The sequence below is a fragment of the Suricata suricatta genome, chromosome 14, assembly GCF_006229205.1.
Source record: "Suricata suricatta isolate VVHF042 chromosome 14, meerkat_22Aug2017_6uvM2_HiC, whole genome shotgun sequence".
Lineage (NCBI taxonomy): Eukaryota > Metazoa > Chordata > Mammalia > Carnivora > Herpestidae > Suricata > Suricata suricatta.
Genome location: NC_043713.1, coordinates 32,207,911 through 32,224,821, shown reverse-complemented (window position 1 = coordinate 32,224,821; position 16,911 = coordinate 32,207,911).

Below are 16,911 nucleotides of genomic sequence, written 5' to 3'. Positions count from 1 at the left end.
GGAGAGGATACATATATTCACTTCCTGCCACCAACTTTCCATGCTGATGAAACCAAAGCCTTCTGTGCAAGTTTAATTTCAACATGGACAATTGTCTCTCCTTTCCTTTCCTCCTCTGTCTCTTGTGTTTCACTTCATTCACTAACCGTACACTCATCCTTGCTCAAGTTGTGCAAGAAATGGCTTAGTTGGTGCTTCAGTTCTGGTTTTGAACCATTTTCCCCACTTCAGAGTTGCTCCCTTCCATTCATAAATAAGTAACTAAATAAATCTGACCCATCTGAAGCTGCCATTTTAATATTGGGTCTCAGGCATGTTATGACCAGACAATGCATGTGTTGATTTTTTTTAGGTGGGGATGGAGTGGGATGGAATGTACTTTGGCTTGATTGTAGCACGTAATTTCTCAAGGAGTATGTCAACAAATTAGAAAGATCACATGGGCAGGGTATTAGTACAAGTAGGCCTTCCACGAATTAGCGTTCTAGGGATAATGCTCATCATGGTACAGACGCGGAGAAGACTGAGAAGAGTCTTGCAGCTGGAACAAGAAATTCTTTTTTTTTTATGTTTTTATTTATTTTTGAGACAGAGAGAAACAGTGTGAGCAGGGGAGGGTCAGAGAGAGAGGGAGACACAGAATGTGAAGACAGGCTCCAGGCTCTGAGCTAGCTGTAGACACAGAATGTGAAGACAGGCTCCAGGCTCTGAGCTAGCTGTCAGCACATTACTTGATGCGAGGCTCGAACCCATGAACCGTGAGATCATGACCTGAGTCGAAGTCAGATGCTTAACCAACTGAGCCACCCCTGGAACCAGAAATTCTTAAGCAGTGGTTTCAGTGCTAACAGACCCAAATTCCTCTTGTGTAAAACTAATAGCATTCAGTGTAGCACCCTTGAATGAAATTCATAAATTTATAACTTACAGCACACAGCTTTTTTTTTTTAAAGTAACAGCCAAACTTTAGTTTTACAGTTAATAAGAGGAATATAATATATGATAAGATAATATTTGGGGTCCCTGGGTGGCTCAGTTGGTTAAGTGTCTGACGTTGGCTCAGGTCATGATCTCGTGGTTCGTAGATTCAAGCCCCACGTCATACTCTCTGCTGTCAGCTAGCTCAGAGCCTGAAGCCTGTCTTCAGATTTTGTTTCTCCCTCTCTCTCTAACCCTCTCCTGCTCACGGTGTCTCCCTCTCTCCAAAGAAAAATAAACAGCACTTAAAAAATTTAAAAAATAAAAAAAGAATATTTATTACAATATTTAAATGTATAGGCAAAATGACACTAGGAAACATAATAAAGTGGTTGGATGCTTCCACCTATACATAGAATCTTTATGAATGAATCAAGTACAAATCATGTTAATGCAGCATGTGACATTGGTATTGAAATACCAGGGGTGGTATTGTCATCAGTGAAATAATTTTCTAAAATGACAAAAAACTCTTGATAAAGTTCTGAACAAATAAAAAATGATCTTTCTTTGAATTATTGATTCATTGCACTTATGGAAAAGCCAGTGTATATTAAAATTTATTTTGTTTATGTATAAAGCATGTTTAGGATCTAGGCTTCTCTACATGAAAGACTGGCTAGACATTCAAAATTTCTCTGGGATCTCGGATATGTTTTTGCATTTGATTTTCCACACATAGCAATAGATGAGCCTTTTTTTTGGTTTCCAACAACTAAACTTCAGTAGCACCAACCAATATATTTACCAACAAAAAGGCCCCCAGAGATCTAAAGCTGTATTGCCTCTACTGAGAATCATCGTTTGGGGGAGTGAAAACTCATGGAAGGACAATGTACCACAATTAATATGTGGGTAGGGGTCTTCCTAGGATCTTTAGGATCCATTTACTCTTTGATCGCTTGCTTAGGATCACTAAGAAACATCAATGTTTAAGAGAGTTGGAAGAAATAGAAACAGGGCAGATGGATTCAACATAACATGGAAGACAGCTGTGAGACTCCTTGTTTCATTTCTCCCTGTGCTCAGTGCCCACACTGTCCCACAAAAGGGTTTACAAAAGCTACATTCTCCAGAGTGGTATCCTCAAACTACCACTGGGTACGTTTGGGACACTCAACTCATTTTAAATTATCCAGACAAAAACATAAGCAATGAATACATTTTTTTCTTATGAGCAGGATTATATTTTGTGAACTTTTATCAGTTTTTGCTCCAGCTCTGTACTTCACTTTGCGATGAATGATAGTCATAAAAAATCCTACTAGGGTCACCACAAGTGGAACTGAAAAATTAAGTGTTTCCTCAGGACACCTTCCATTCCTTTTCTCCAGTTTAAAGACTAAAACAGTCTCACTGAAATGCTTTCCAGTCCAGACTCTGCTGGATTAGGATTTGCTTTATACCAATAATCCCAGTACCTTTCAGCTTGAATACCTTCAGGAGGAGAAAAATCACAAAAAAATGTATGTATGTACATCTGTGTGTATGTATTTAGAGCTAGAGTGGTAGAGGGGGAGAGAGAGAGAGAAAATCTTAATCAGGCTCCATGCCAGCATGGAGCCCAAAGTGGGGCTCAATTTCAGAACTCTGAAATCATGACCTGAGCTGAAATGAAGAGTCTGATAACCCAGGTGCCCCCAAAATTCACTTTTTGATTCAGATCAGTACAAAACACATTTGGGAAAAGCATTTACTCTTTGATCACTTGCTTAACTGAAGTCAACTGTAGTCTTCTTTCTCAGCATCTCAATAAGTAATTTTTTACCATAAATTTTTCATTCTACTCCAAGCGTCACAAAACTGTGTGCTGTTTCTCTTACCCTAGCCATACCCTTCAAGGTTCAGTCTTTGCACTAGCCATGCATGAATGAAGATGAATGAGTCAAATCCTCTCCTTTATTTTCTAATGCCATGTGTCAGCAGAGCAAGCTAGCTAAATAAATAAATAAATAAATAAATAAATAAATAAATAAATAAATATTTTTGTGAAGCTACAACAAAACAACAGCTTTCTCTAGTTTTCTTATTCCCTGGCAAACATAGGCATTTGACAGCATAAACATTGGGTTAGTAATGTTTAGAGCCCTTATGAAGCAAATTTTGTATCTTTGGTGCTTACCTCAGTTTTAATCATGTCGTTTTGATTTTAGAAATATCCTTTTTAAGGACAGAAGAGTCCAATGAAGGGTCTTCATGAAGGTCAGTTGGTGTCTGTAGGGAGTTTTCCCAAAAGATTCATTTGAAGTGTCCTTTTTGAGTATACCAAATGTGTCTCAGCCTCCGCGTGGAGGTAGGTGTCTGTTTATTATCTGTTTATTATGCATACATAACATAATTCCATAATTAGCAAAATAAATTTGTTTTATCATTTCTTTTGCTATGTTGAATACTATAGCATACAATGCATGCTATACATTCAATTAATCAAAAGATATACATTAAAAATATATATATAATTTCTTTGTCTATCGTGTAGTCTCTATATTGATTATCAAGCCCTTTGTAATGGTTTCCCAGCATTATCAGCTTTCCCTTTCCTTGGCCTCCCTTAAGTCACCTGTCAGTCTTGGGGGGGGCCATTATACCATGAAATTTATGAAAACAAAGGAGGTTGAGGAGAAGTGACCAGACATATATTTCCTAGTGTTTTTCACTACACACACAAAAGCTTGGTTTAATTCACCATTCTCTAGCCTCAGGAAAGATTACAACTACCATCACCACAAATGTTTATTGCAGAGTTACAACATTCCTGGCACTGTGATAAATTATTTAAATAGTTTCTTTTTCAACTCTTATAACAATTCTATAAGGTAGGTTTAATTGTTATTGCCAATAAATAAATTGAAGTGTAGAAAACAAATAATTTTCTAAAGGCTGCATGGCTAATAAGCATAGGAGCCAAGACTTGAAGACTTGATAATACCAGAATCTTATACTTAACCTCTTTCTACTACTTATAGAATTCTCTAGCAAAGGCAAAGATTTGCACTCATATTAGACATTTCATTGTGGAACTTCTGCAGGGTTCTTCATTTTTCCTTATTGATCCAACCAGGAAAATGATACAAGAAGACATTGAATTTAGGTTACCTTCCTAAGCAGGAGGAGAGAGGAGGTCAGTAAATGGTCTGGAATAATACATCTTTATTAACTAGTGGCTCCAGCTTCCATAGGCAGCTGCCTAAAATTCTAGTAGTTCCTGAGAAAGAGCTTCCATGTGATTCTGACCAAAAGAGAATCCTAGCATGTCTTCTAGGGCTAATTTGGAAGGCCTCACATAAGATGTCACTAAATTAGAAGCTTCTGCTTATAAGCAGTTAGAGTGGGATAGAATTGAAATCCTCAACAGGATTTAATTTTACATCATTTTAATTTTACATAATTTTGTAATCAAGAAGGTTATTTTTTAATAATAGGGATTGTGATGATAAAAAGAATAGCCTTTTCACTCCATTGTGTGATTTCTAAAGTTTCAATGATTTATTGCGCCAAGTCATATCCCCGATCCTTTGTGTATGTCTAACCATTATGTCCTTCAGTAAGTGAATGAATAAATAAACTGTGGGACTTCCAGAAAATGGAATATAATTCAGCAAAATTAGCTATTAAGACATGAAAAGACATGGAGGAAGCTCTAATGAAAGAAGTCAATATGAAAAGTCTACATACTATGTCGTTCCAACTATATGACATTCTGGAAAAGGCAAAACAATGGGGCCAATAAAAAGATCAGTGGTTACCCATGATGGTGTTGGGGAGAGGTGAATAGGTAGAGTACGGAAGATTTTTAGGGCAGGAATAATACTTTGCATGATATTGTAATGATTAATATATGTTATTATACATTTGCCCAACCAATAGAACGCATGACACCAAGAGCGAACCCTAAGGAAACTACAAACTACAGACTTTGAGTGACTATAATGTATCTAAGTTGGCTTCTCCTTGGTAAACAATATACTTTGGATTAGTGATATTGATAATGGGGGGGCTACGCTTAGGTAGGGGCAGAGCATCTCTATACCATTTTGTCATCTAAAACTTTTCTTTTTTTAACATCTTTTTATACTGTTTATTTGTTTTCAGAGAGAGAGAGAGACTGTGGGCAGGGCAGGGGCAGAGAAAGAGGGAGAGAGAATCCCATGTGCTGTGAGCATGGAGGCTGACATGGGGCTTGATCTCTTGAAGTGTGAGATCATGACATGAGCTGAAATCAAGAGTTGGATGCTTAACTGGCCGAGCCACCTACATGCTCCTGAATCTAAAACTTCTAAAAAATTGGGTCTCAATAAATAAGGTCAGAAATATTGTTTCTAACCTCTATGGCAAAATATGAATAACTATTATTGAGGCAGGTGTTTTGGTGCAAGGTACATGGTAAGGGAAGAAAGAAAAAGAATTACTTCGTAGAAAAGCGAGACTCTAAGGAGAGATTGGGCATCAAGAGCAGAGGCGAGGAATATGATATATAGTTCCCTAACCTTTTCATGGGCTCTCTCTATAGTCTAAAGGAAGTCATGAACTTGGCACATCTGTATTATTGCCATCAACCTCTTTTTCACAAAGATTTCTACCTTGTTCATTGCTCTCTGCTACCTCAATGCTTGCTTATTATCCAACCTTGACTCATGCACAAGCCTTTGCTTATATATTTTGTGATTTCTGGGTTTATATCTTATCTAATAAATTCAAGTGGAGTAAGGACAATGCCCTCTATCTTTTCATATCCTCCACATCATAAAGAATACTACCTAAAAAATTGATAAATGCTTGCTGAATGACTTCCTGATAAAATAAACAAACCAAAACAAAGAATGTGAGAATGAAAAGTGAATTTGAAGACTAACACAAACCCACCCCACATTTTGAAATTCAGAAAAGTTAAGCAACTTGCCCAAGGTCACACCAGCGGTTGGTAGCCATTCAAGACAAGAACTCAGGTGTTCTAACTCCCAATCTAGTATCCTCCATTATATCATGAGCTGTCTCACAGAACCTAACAAATTAGGCCTCAGGAATGTGATATGTTTTCTATTGTCTTCATTTTTCTTTTAAATTTGGCACACAATTTTTGTTCATTGGACCATCCAAACTTCTACTTTTCATTGTTCAAGGGAATTGTCCCTAGAACTATCAACAAAAATGACAGGAATATCTATCCATCTACTCATTCATCCATCACATACCCCAGTGCAGTTATTTACATAGCACAGTGACACTGTGAGCAAACACATGTGCAGAAAAAGAGAAAGAGGAGAGGACAAAAAAGACATCTGGGATTTTTATGAGCCATTTTCCTTACAGTGTGCAATACCCAATAAGCATTATGTATACAGTAGGTGTATCTGTCACGGTCTGTATGATGCTTTGGTGATACTGCATTAGCCATTATCAGTGGAGCCATTACAAAAGCCACTACCCCAACTTCTGCTGAGATGCATACATTGGGACATTGCCAAATAGTTGCATGTGATATAGAAATCTGCAACAGTTTATTAGACATTATTATACTTACAAAAAACCATAGAAGCTTCTTGCTAAAGAGACAAATAGATTCTCAGAACTAGTGCTTTTAATTCACACATTTAAACTGATGTCTTCCACCAAGGTGTTGACAAAAAGAATCCTGTAGTGTTGTTCTTCAGAACACTATAGGATTTCATTAATACCGTCCTACATACATTAACATACTCACATGTGCAGATATAATCACACACACACACACACACACACACACACACACACACACATTCTCTCTCTCTCTCTCTCTCTCTCTCTCTCTCTCTCTCTCTCTCTCTCTCAGAGTCTTAGGATTAGAATTTAAGATGGCTAAATTAGTATTGAACTCGAAAGCAGCCCTCAGAAGACCAGGTCTTTTCTCCTGTACTCTCTCTGAATACCAATTAAATGACTGAGCACATAGTCGGTACTCAGCAAGCAGACTGAACTATTGATTGCTTTTTTAAAAAAACTGTCACAATCTCTTCACATTCTGTTTTATAACCAGGGAGAATTTCTATGGCCATCAAACGATGATCAATTTCTGTAAGGAAGTGAGTTAGATCCTGAAGGAAAGGAAGGTGGTTTGGCAGTTACAGGGTTTTAGATGGCTCTTTTGTCTTTTTATTCAGACAGCGTATATGGCGGTAGTTGGAGGGAACGGGGCTTCTATTTCGTTACTGATAATTGTGTTCCTGTCTCATAAATCTGAGCAGAAACAAGATAGCTCCCCCCACACTGCTTTCTCTAATCTCTTCCAGAGCACCGTTCCTCTACCCAAACACGAACAAACTGGGGTCCAAGCTGAACTTTAGGCAGAGAGACCAAGATCTTACCCTGGGTTCCTGTGAAGAGTCAGAACTGACGCCTGCTTCTCCCTCCAACCCAGCTAAAAAACAAACAAACAAAATCTTTACCTTCTCAAATCCTCTTCCTATTTTCTTCCTTCCAAAAAGAAAGATTTTTTTTTCTGAAAGGAAAGAGAAGAGAGGGAAAACAAATGTCGTATGTGGCTGGTCTGGAGCAGAAATGTCTGTGGTTTAGGGCATGTGGGATATTTTTCACAGTTATGGGGTACAAAGGTACTGGAGAAAGGAAGAAGCAATTTTTCAGTGGGTCATAAATTAGATTTCCTTAACATCTTTCAAGACATGTTATCAAAGAATGGAATTCTTTTTAAAAATTTCTTCTGGCTGCAAAACTTCTTCTTGAGTACAGTATTTTGGAAAGACTCAACCATGGTGATTCCTAAGTTTATAGCATTTAGACACATAGACTTAGAGGCTGAGCTTTACAGGGACCTGGTCCTACCTCTCACACAGGACTCACATCTAAACTGCTTGATTATTGGAGGATTTTTGGCAACTCTCCAGCTGAGTGCTCCTAATGCTTATATTTCATATTTAACTGAAAAATTGCCTTGCTACAACTTCGATGCGTTAGTTGTGGTGTTCTCTGGAGATGCATGGAATAATACCACTTCCTTCTTCTCTGTCTCCCTAAACTACATTATCAGTAAATTTGTTCTTACATCCTTCAGCAAAGTATGTTCTCCTCTACTCTGAATATAACTGGTTCCCTTAATATCTTCTATGGCATATTTCCAGACTCTCTAAAATGACTTTTTCTCTCACCTGAATGTATTTTATGTGTCATACCTAAGCTGTGATGCCTCACTAAATAGAACACTCCAGAAGTAGTCTAAATGTGATTGCAAGGGTTCAGCAAGACTATTATTTTATTTTACATTTTATTTATATTTTTCTTGGCATTGTACCTCATTTTTCCTCTCACATGCTGTTAGGCCTGGTCGAATAACCTTCTATATTCTATAATAAAGCTTGTACATATGCACTAACCTGTGCCTTCTCAGGAGCAGTTTGCTCAGTCAGTATGATAATGAACTCTGGAGTGAGATCTAAAATGGGTTTAGATCCCAGCTGGACCATTCACAGGCTAAAAGACTTTGAGGTAGTTTCTCAATAAGTCCATTTTTTCACGTATGCATTGTTTTTAACCAATGCACTACACACCACTCTATGTATTCCACTCGATTAAATGTTATCTTTCCAGTTTGGGCACTTTATTGCAGATATTTAAGGTGTTTTAAAATTTTAATTAAGCCATTCAAAGCTTTCATAATTGAAATGGTTCAAGTGTTCATTCTTCTACCAGCTTTTCATCATCTGCCTGGAAGAATAATATGTCTTCTACATCCTTGATTCTTAGAGTGGTCTGTGGATCAGCAGTATCATCATCTCATGGAGGCTAATTACACAGGAAGCCTCTCAAGTTTCACCTCAGACCTATGAATCAGAATTTGCTTTTAACAAATTACCCAGGGGATTCATTTAAAGTTTGAGAAACCCTGTTCCTAATCATTATCTCCCAAGTAGAGGAAAGTATTAACCAATAGAGCACATTGGGCAATTGCTTCTCAGTCGGCAATAACTAGTTAGTAAACTTGTACATGCTCGAGAAATAAAAGAACACCTAATGCTACTTTGATTTAAACCATGTTACATCCCTTCCCAAAAGCATATTGTAAGAATTTTTAATGATGTTCCTATTTCCTCCCAGCGGGATTCCAGCTCTTAATCTGAATGAATGTGGGCCCAAGCTAGGGAGCACGGATGCACATGTGTTCTGAGGTTTGATGCCTGGATTCAAACCTTGCTTTGGCCACTTACTCTGAGAATGACTTGGGTCACTGCTTATTACTTTCTAAGTCTGAGTCTCCACATTTGTAAAAGGAGGATAACAATAATACCTGTCTCTTAGTTTTATTGAGAAGATTAAACAAGGTAATCCATGTAAATAATTTAACAAAATGCTTAAAATGTAGGAAGTGTTCTCTTCCTTTTCTGAATTCTTACAATGCCTGTTATTTAGAGTGTTTGCTTTGGTTCATAACTGACTTTTTTATACGTTATCTCCATACTTATACTCTAAGTGGCTTGATGATAAGGATATTATCTGATGCAGCTGTTCCTCAAACCATGCATAGGCTATTTGTGTAATGCTCATAGGTGAGGCATTTTGGGAGTTGGAATGCATTTTTTCAGTAGAATCTTACCCCAACCCACAAATGCACATCTAAACAATGGAAGAGCTACTAACCAATGATAGTACTACTAGTAATAGAAATAGTCACACTGTATTGTCTAACCACCCTCTATAACAATATATCTATTGGAAAACCCATTTATTGTTCTTATGTGGACTCCTTTTGCCCATATAGATAAATACCTATATAGATAAATAGCCCCAGCTTTGGACTTAAAAGTCTTGGATTTGAGTCTCAGCTTTCTTATTTACTAAACTTTGAACTTTACTCAATTTAAATTACCTGGGCCTTCATTTCCTTAGAATTATCATTCTCACCAGTTAATTAAAAAATAAATATTGATTAGAAATACCTTTGTAAACGCTTAATACCTAAGAAAAGCATAAAGAAATAATAAGTGATGCTGATGATACTTTAACTGTGGTGCCTTCTCTACTCATAAAGATATTATCCACAATATATGCTTTGGATAAGCTTTATGATTGTTCATGGAAATTCCTGAGAGAGGAGTTAGAAGTGACTAGAGAAATTGATTTCCATCAGCACCACAATTGCTATTTATTTCCACCATTGACCAAACATGGAGATGGCCATATGATATCAAGGATACTAAAAGCTGCCCTTAAGTAACTCCCCCACTAGGCTACTATGGGGTTAAGTTGCTCTAATGGTATTATTCCTTAAGGGCTTCTATTGAAGCTATACTTCCTCTTTTTTTTTTTTATAATCTGGGTCAAGGCTAATGCATTATCCTAGGAGGGTTCATATATTAGCTAGTTAACATATTAGCAGGGGTTATTGTCTCTGATTAAGCCATTACCACCCACTGCCCTGTAGCAAAGAAAAGGATCCAGGGGAATGGAGCACATGATATGTTCATTTTCATGAAAGAAAGGAAAAATTAAAAGCTTGAGACTAAGTTTGGGGCTAAATTTTTGTTACCATGGCTCCCAGGAACTAAATCATTGATATTGGGTCTCTAGAAGAGGCTGCAAGTAAAATAAAACCTGGGATGTGCCTGAGTGGCTCATTTGGTTAAGCATTTGGTTCTTGATTTCGGCTCCGGTCATGATTCATGGTATCTGGATTCAAGCCCCACCGTGGGCTCTGTGCTGACAGTGCAAAGCCTGCTTGGGATTGTCTCTCTCTCCCTTTCTCTCTGTCCCTTCCCCATTCCTCTCTCTCTCTCTCTCTCTTTCTCTCAAAACAAATAAACTTTAAAAAATAGTAAAACCCAATTTATTATCATTTTCAAGGTCCAAAATTTGCTTACATGCTGGATTCTATATGTAGCTCAGAGTAGGATATATATCAAAATATTAAATATTAAGGCCCTTTAGATTCCTTTAAGACTTAAAACTAGTGGCTACACTTCCTATCAAAGAGATTGCTTCCTTTATCATCAATATATGGAACTCATTCTGGGAAATTTGTTTCAGGTTTCATTTAATTTCATATATATACATTCACATTCACATACATCTATCCTAGAATAATTTTCAATTTAAAATAAAACATCACTTCTTCATATTTTCTAATATTTTTGGGCCCTGGAAAAATTTCATCTCATAGACCTAAAGCTGTAAGATGATAATATTGAAATGCAAGTCACAAGCTTCAATTAGGTACAATCAGAAATCATGCGGTGACTTCATTAAGTATCATTAAGAATGATCAAAATATTGCTCTTAGGAAAAATACATCAAAAGCATTGCATTTACACATTGATTAAACAGGATCTGCAATTTCTAAAATCTGGTACGAGAAAAAAGAATGGAGTAAATTAAGTGCTCATATCCCACTTAGCAACAAGGGAGTGCTTAGCAACTGGAAAAGGAAGAAATAAAGGGAGATGGTGGAAAACAAAGTATGATCAGCCTGGAAACGGGGCGGAATCGAGAAATGACAATGTAACTAATTGGGGCTGGAGGAGAGGTTGCTGTCCCAGGAGCATTGGGCAAGTTGACGTCAGCCTGTTCTGTATAAGGTTTTTATTTTTATTTTTAGCTTCAGGAAATTAAGCTCATGATTAGGAACCAGCAGCACCAGCAGCATCATCTTTTGTGACATGCATGTACCCGTTTAGAAAACTTTTTCCCTTTTACTCAAATATAGATGCATCGCCCAGGTCTCAGTTCCACAAGGTCTTAAGTCTTCGGGAGGCTTAAGGTAGATTTGATATTGTATTCCTTTGAGAACTCTTTAATGGTATTATTGTTCTGATTACTCTCCCTGATCCCTTTGCCTTGCATTTGATCTGTCTTCCCTGGGGAGCCCCATGCACCCCATGGCTCAAACTTCCACTGTACACTGATAATTCTCAACCTTTCTTATTCACTCAGCGACTTCCCTGTGCTTAAATCTGTGCCCATGACTCTTCCATGAGGCACATAACCTAATATGACAAACTTCATTTTTCCCACACTCTTGCTCTCTACCTGCATTTACCATTTTAGGGATACTTCAACCATGCAGGCACCCCATCCAGAAACCTCTTTATATCTATCTCTTCACCACCCAACTCCAGTTGGTAGCTAAATTCATTGGTTCTTTTTCTGAAATAGATCTCAGATCCTCTCTCCTTCACAATCAATCAAAGGTTAAAAAAAAAAAAAAAGTCATCCTCCTTCACCACGAGCAAAATCCAAATAGCCTCACGTGAAAATTTTTCGTCATCTGGCCAAACCGATGTTTCCTTTTAACCTTGGTACTGCCACTTCCTACTTGCACCTAGACACTGTTCAGTCCATTTCAAATGTGTCCTCGGTCCTGGAATGTACAATGTTTCCTAACAACTCTCATGTAAAACTCATGGCATGTTCTTCTTTAGCATGTCCTTCCCTTTTTTTGAAACCAAAAAACGTACACAGAGTCTTAGTGCTTCCCTTCTCATATCATTCCTACACTGGACTTATGGTAAAATTCCATACTTATTTTTGTTTATCACAGAAATCCCAAAGGAACAGACATTTGCAATCTGATTTCAGACGTTTCAGTACCACCAAAAATAGGAGACACTCAACAAATACCCGCTTAATTAAATTCAATATATGGACAAGGATCCAGAATCCCCAAATCACAACTTAGGGATGAGGAATAGGAAATTTTTTTCAGCAAACATTTTAGGCTTTGCAGGTCATGGAGTCTCTGTTGCAACAACTAAACTCTTCCACTGTAGCCTGAAAGCAGCCATAGGCCAATAAAAACTGAGCATGGCTGTGATCCAATAAAACTTTATTTGTGGACACTAAAATTAGAATTTCGTGTAATTTTCAGTTGTCACCTAATAAGATTCTTTTGATTGTTTTTCAACCATTTAAAACTGTGGAAGCAATTAGCGCAAGAACCATGTAAAACCACTCGGCCAGCTGGATTTAACTCACAGGCTGTGGTTTGCTGATACTTGCCACAGCTTATCACCTGTTTCATCTCCTTATTTGGTTAATGCTTTATATGAACGCTCACTTGGGGTTTTGTCATCTACAATTTGCCTAGTACATATATCATTTAGCATAATTATATTCATGTCATTGCTTTATCTACCCATCATTTTGGCTGTGTCCCAACCAGAAAGTCCCCAGGCCACTTGTTTAGATATATCTTCTTTGCTAGTAGTGTAACTATTGACCTCCAACACTTGTTAAGATTATATACATTGAACAGGCAAAGATCTTGGTCCATTCATTCTAGTAATTTTAGAACAAACACAGAGGTTCCGTGTGAACCGGTGTTTGACAGTCATTTACTACTTAGGCATATCCCATATTGTCACAATTAATTTTTCAGTAACTATCTATTTGCTTCCCGAGAATCTAAATTTTTTTCTGAATTGCCATCTTCTCATCTGTCAGAGCAATTTCTTCCCTTATCAAAAGCATTTTATTTTTTAAACAGATAATCACATCTAATCTTATTAATATTACTAAATTGATCTTACTAACCTTGCCTGTCCCTCTCCCCAGTATGAAATTATGAACTCCCATAACTTCTATGGTAACTCCCTTTCTGCCGCCTTCAGCTTTGCCAGCTTACCAAGATACATTATGATTCTGACTTGGTCTCTGTTCAGGCTACTGTAACAAAATGCCATTGACTGTGGCCTTATGAACAACAGAAATTTATTTCTGAAATATACTTCTGTTGCCTAAGAAGTCTAAGATCAGCATGCTGGCAGATTCAGTGTCTGGAGGGGACCTGTTTCTGGGCTCATAGACAGCCATTGTCTCTCTGCTCTTATGTGTGTTTTCACAAGTGGTGAAGGAACTCCCTGGGAACTCTTAAGAAGACACTAGTGCCGTTCATGAGGGCTCCACCCTCGTGACCTCACCACTTCCCAAAGGCCCCACTCCAAACATTGTCATGATGTGAGTTGGGCTTCAACATACGAATTTGGGGAGGCACACAGATATTCAATTCATAACAAATACATATAATTATACTTAAAAGAAGGATGACTACAAAAGGAAGAAGAGGAGGGGAAATAAGAAGACTAAAAGAATAAAGGAAGGAAGAAGCAGTAAGAGGGAAAGGAGATCAAAAAAGAAGAAACAAATAGGATGGCTATATAATCTATATTTAAGAATTATAGTCTATAAGTCTCTTCTACAAATATTATCTCCTATGAGCTGGGAAATGAGAAAAAATTACTTTTAAAATGATAATTTTAATTTAATTAGTCAAAAAGAGAAAGTAGGTTCAAATCAGATTTTTTTTTAACTCTTTTGCTTGAACTACACTCTAAAAGTCTGATAGAAGATATTTCAGGCTGACAGTTTCTCTTCCTCAAGTTCCATCTGTGTTCAGACTCTGGGCATCCTGGGTCCTTTTATCTGGATAGAAATCAAATCCTAGTACAGCATCAGAATGTTCTACCCTCTTGCAATGACATTTAGATTCCTCTGCTGCTATTTCAAAAGACGTCCAAACCTATAAATATTAAGCTATGTTTTGGGTCCCTAACCTTGAGGGAGGGCAGATGCCATTTAATATTGCCAAGGGAAGAGAAAAGGTGCCGGTGTAGGCAAGGGGAAGAAACAAAACAAAACAGAACAAAACTAAAAATGTCAGATCTGATTGATTAAAAACTAGGTAGGCAAATCAGCAAGGGCTGGTCCAACGTCACTGGAGAGTGAGGTCAGACAGGGCTGTTTTAAAATTATTTGGTATTTTCAGAAATTGATTACTTAGGGAGAGCATTAAGAAGTAGCTGCGCGCATTCATTTAATGGGCCAGTGCCTCTCGTACAGGGCTGGAGTCGTCACATTCAATCTCATCTACTCCTTGTTAAGTTGTGCTTTCTTCTGGAGCGTGTTTATTTATTACAGATGCTATAAGCATAAACTACAAACCAGAATAATAAATAATTCCCTAAATGGGATTTTGTGAGCAACACCTCCCCGCCCATCTCTCTACTCCCAACACCCAATGTGACAGACACCAGTGCTTACAGGCCTGTGAATGTCTGTGGGCCTGAAGCACAAGTTCTTTTCCATCCCAGTATACATTACTATAGGTAGACAGCGACGGATGTGTGGAGAACTGGGGGACACTGAGAGGTCCTCCTGTTCCCCGAAAGTGTTTCTAAGTCATCCACTCCTTGAAGGGGCTTCCTATTGTTTCGCTGAGTTGGGAACACCTTTGTAAATGTAAATAGTCTTGGGAGAAGCATCATACATCATTGCAGTCATATGAATACAATTCATGTGAATGAATTCATAAATTCATTTTGTTGATCAGTCTCCCACCCTGACTGTCAGCTGGAAACAGGCCCCAAAGGGAAAATTTGCTGAGGTGGAAAAAAAGAGAGGAACATTTTGGAGTATAGATCATGGAGCCAGGGGTTGTGGTTGGGTAGCACCTCATGAGGTGAGAAGAGAGAAAGTTTAGTGAAAATGCACACACACACACACACCCACACACTCCACTCAAAATCAGAAGTTGACATTCACCTTTCATTTCCAATCTGATAACTGTCTAAAGATGTCTTCAATTATCCAGAGGGCATTTCAAAACTCCATTATGAGTCCCATTATGACTCTAGGGAGAGTCCCCACTAGAAGCTCAGCTGGCTTACTCCTACACACATTTTCTCTTTAACTTAATCGACACTTAAGAACACACTGTCTACATCCCTCTCTTCATAACTCTGCAACTTTAAAAAAAATTTTAACATTTATTATTGAGAGACAGAGAGAGACAGAGCATGGCATGGGAGGGGCAGAGAGAGGGGGAGACACAGAATCTAAAGCAGGCTCCAGGTTCTGAGCTGTCAGCACAGAGCCTGTTGCAGGGCTTAAACCCACAAACCATGAGATCATGACCTGAGCCACGGTCGAAGGCTTAACCGACTGAGCCACCCAGGCGCCCCTTAACTCGGCCCCTTTAAAAAAATTTTTTTTAATGTTTTTTATTTAATTTTGAGAGACAGTGTGAGCCGAGGAGGGTCAGAGAGAGAGGGAGACACAGAATCTGAAGCAGGCTCCAGGCTCTGAGCTAGCTGTCAGCACAGAGCCCAACGCGAGGCTCGAACCCATGAAGCCTGCGATCATGACCTGAGCCAAAGCCAGACATTCAACCAACTGAGCCACCCAGGAGCCCCTAACTCTGCAACTTTTAAAGTTGATCTCTAACTGCAATTCCATGAACTCAGTCACCTATTTCTTTGACTAAAATTGTCTTACTCTGATTTCCTATTGATATTTGTGACGCTCAATTCTTTGTTTCCACTTGTGTTTCCAATTATTTCACTTCCTACATATAGGTTACAAACCCTTTTATGACAATGACATGTTTCTTATATTTTCAATATATGGCTGCATCCAGAACCCAATACCTGTATAAAATCAAAAAATCACTTATCCCCTATTTAAAAAAAAAAGACACTCTATGGTGGAAGTTGGATGAGGCACATGTATCGGAATCACTAACAATTTCCACACTCATGGTATAGAATTTATATTCTTCCCAATACCACAACTTTATGGATTTTATATATTCCTCCAAAGTGACAGTATTTACTTCCTAAGAGTAAAGACATAAAATGTATCAATGCATGTAGCATCCACTGGTGAGAATGCAATACTTCCCAGGCTTGTATTTTTCAGCCATCCAGCAATGCATTTATTGCTTTCTAATTAGGCATTCTAAGAACTTAATGTCTTCTTGTGTTTACCCCACAACAACTGTAACCCAGTAGCCTGACATCACAGTATTTCTCCCCAGAAATAAGTACTCCATGGCAAAGGCAGCAATGCGAGTGTGTTCTAAGACAAAACAGAGCAAGGAGGGGGGACCCAAAGGCAGCACTTCCTATTCAGATACAAACAGGGTTCACAATTAACACATCACCAATTTTAATAAAC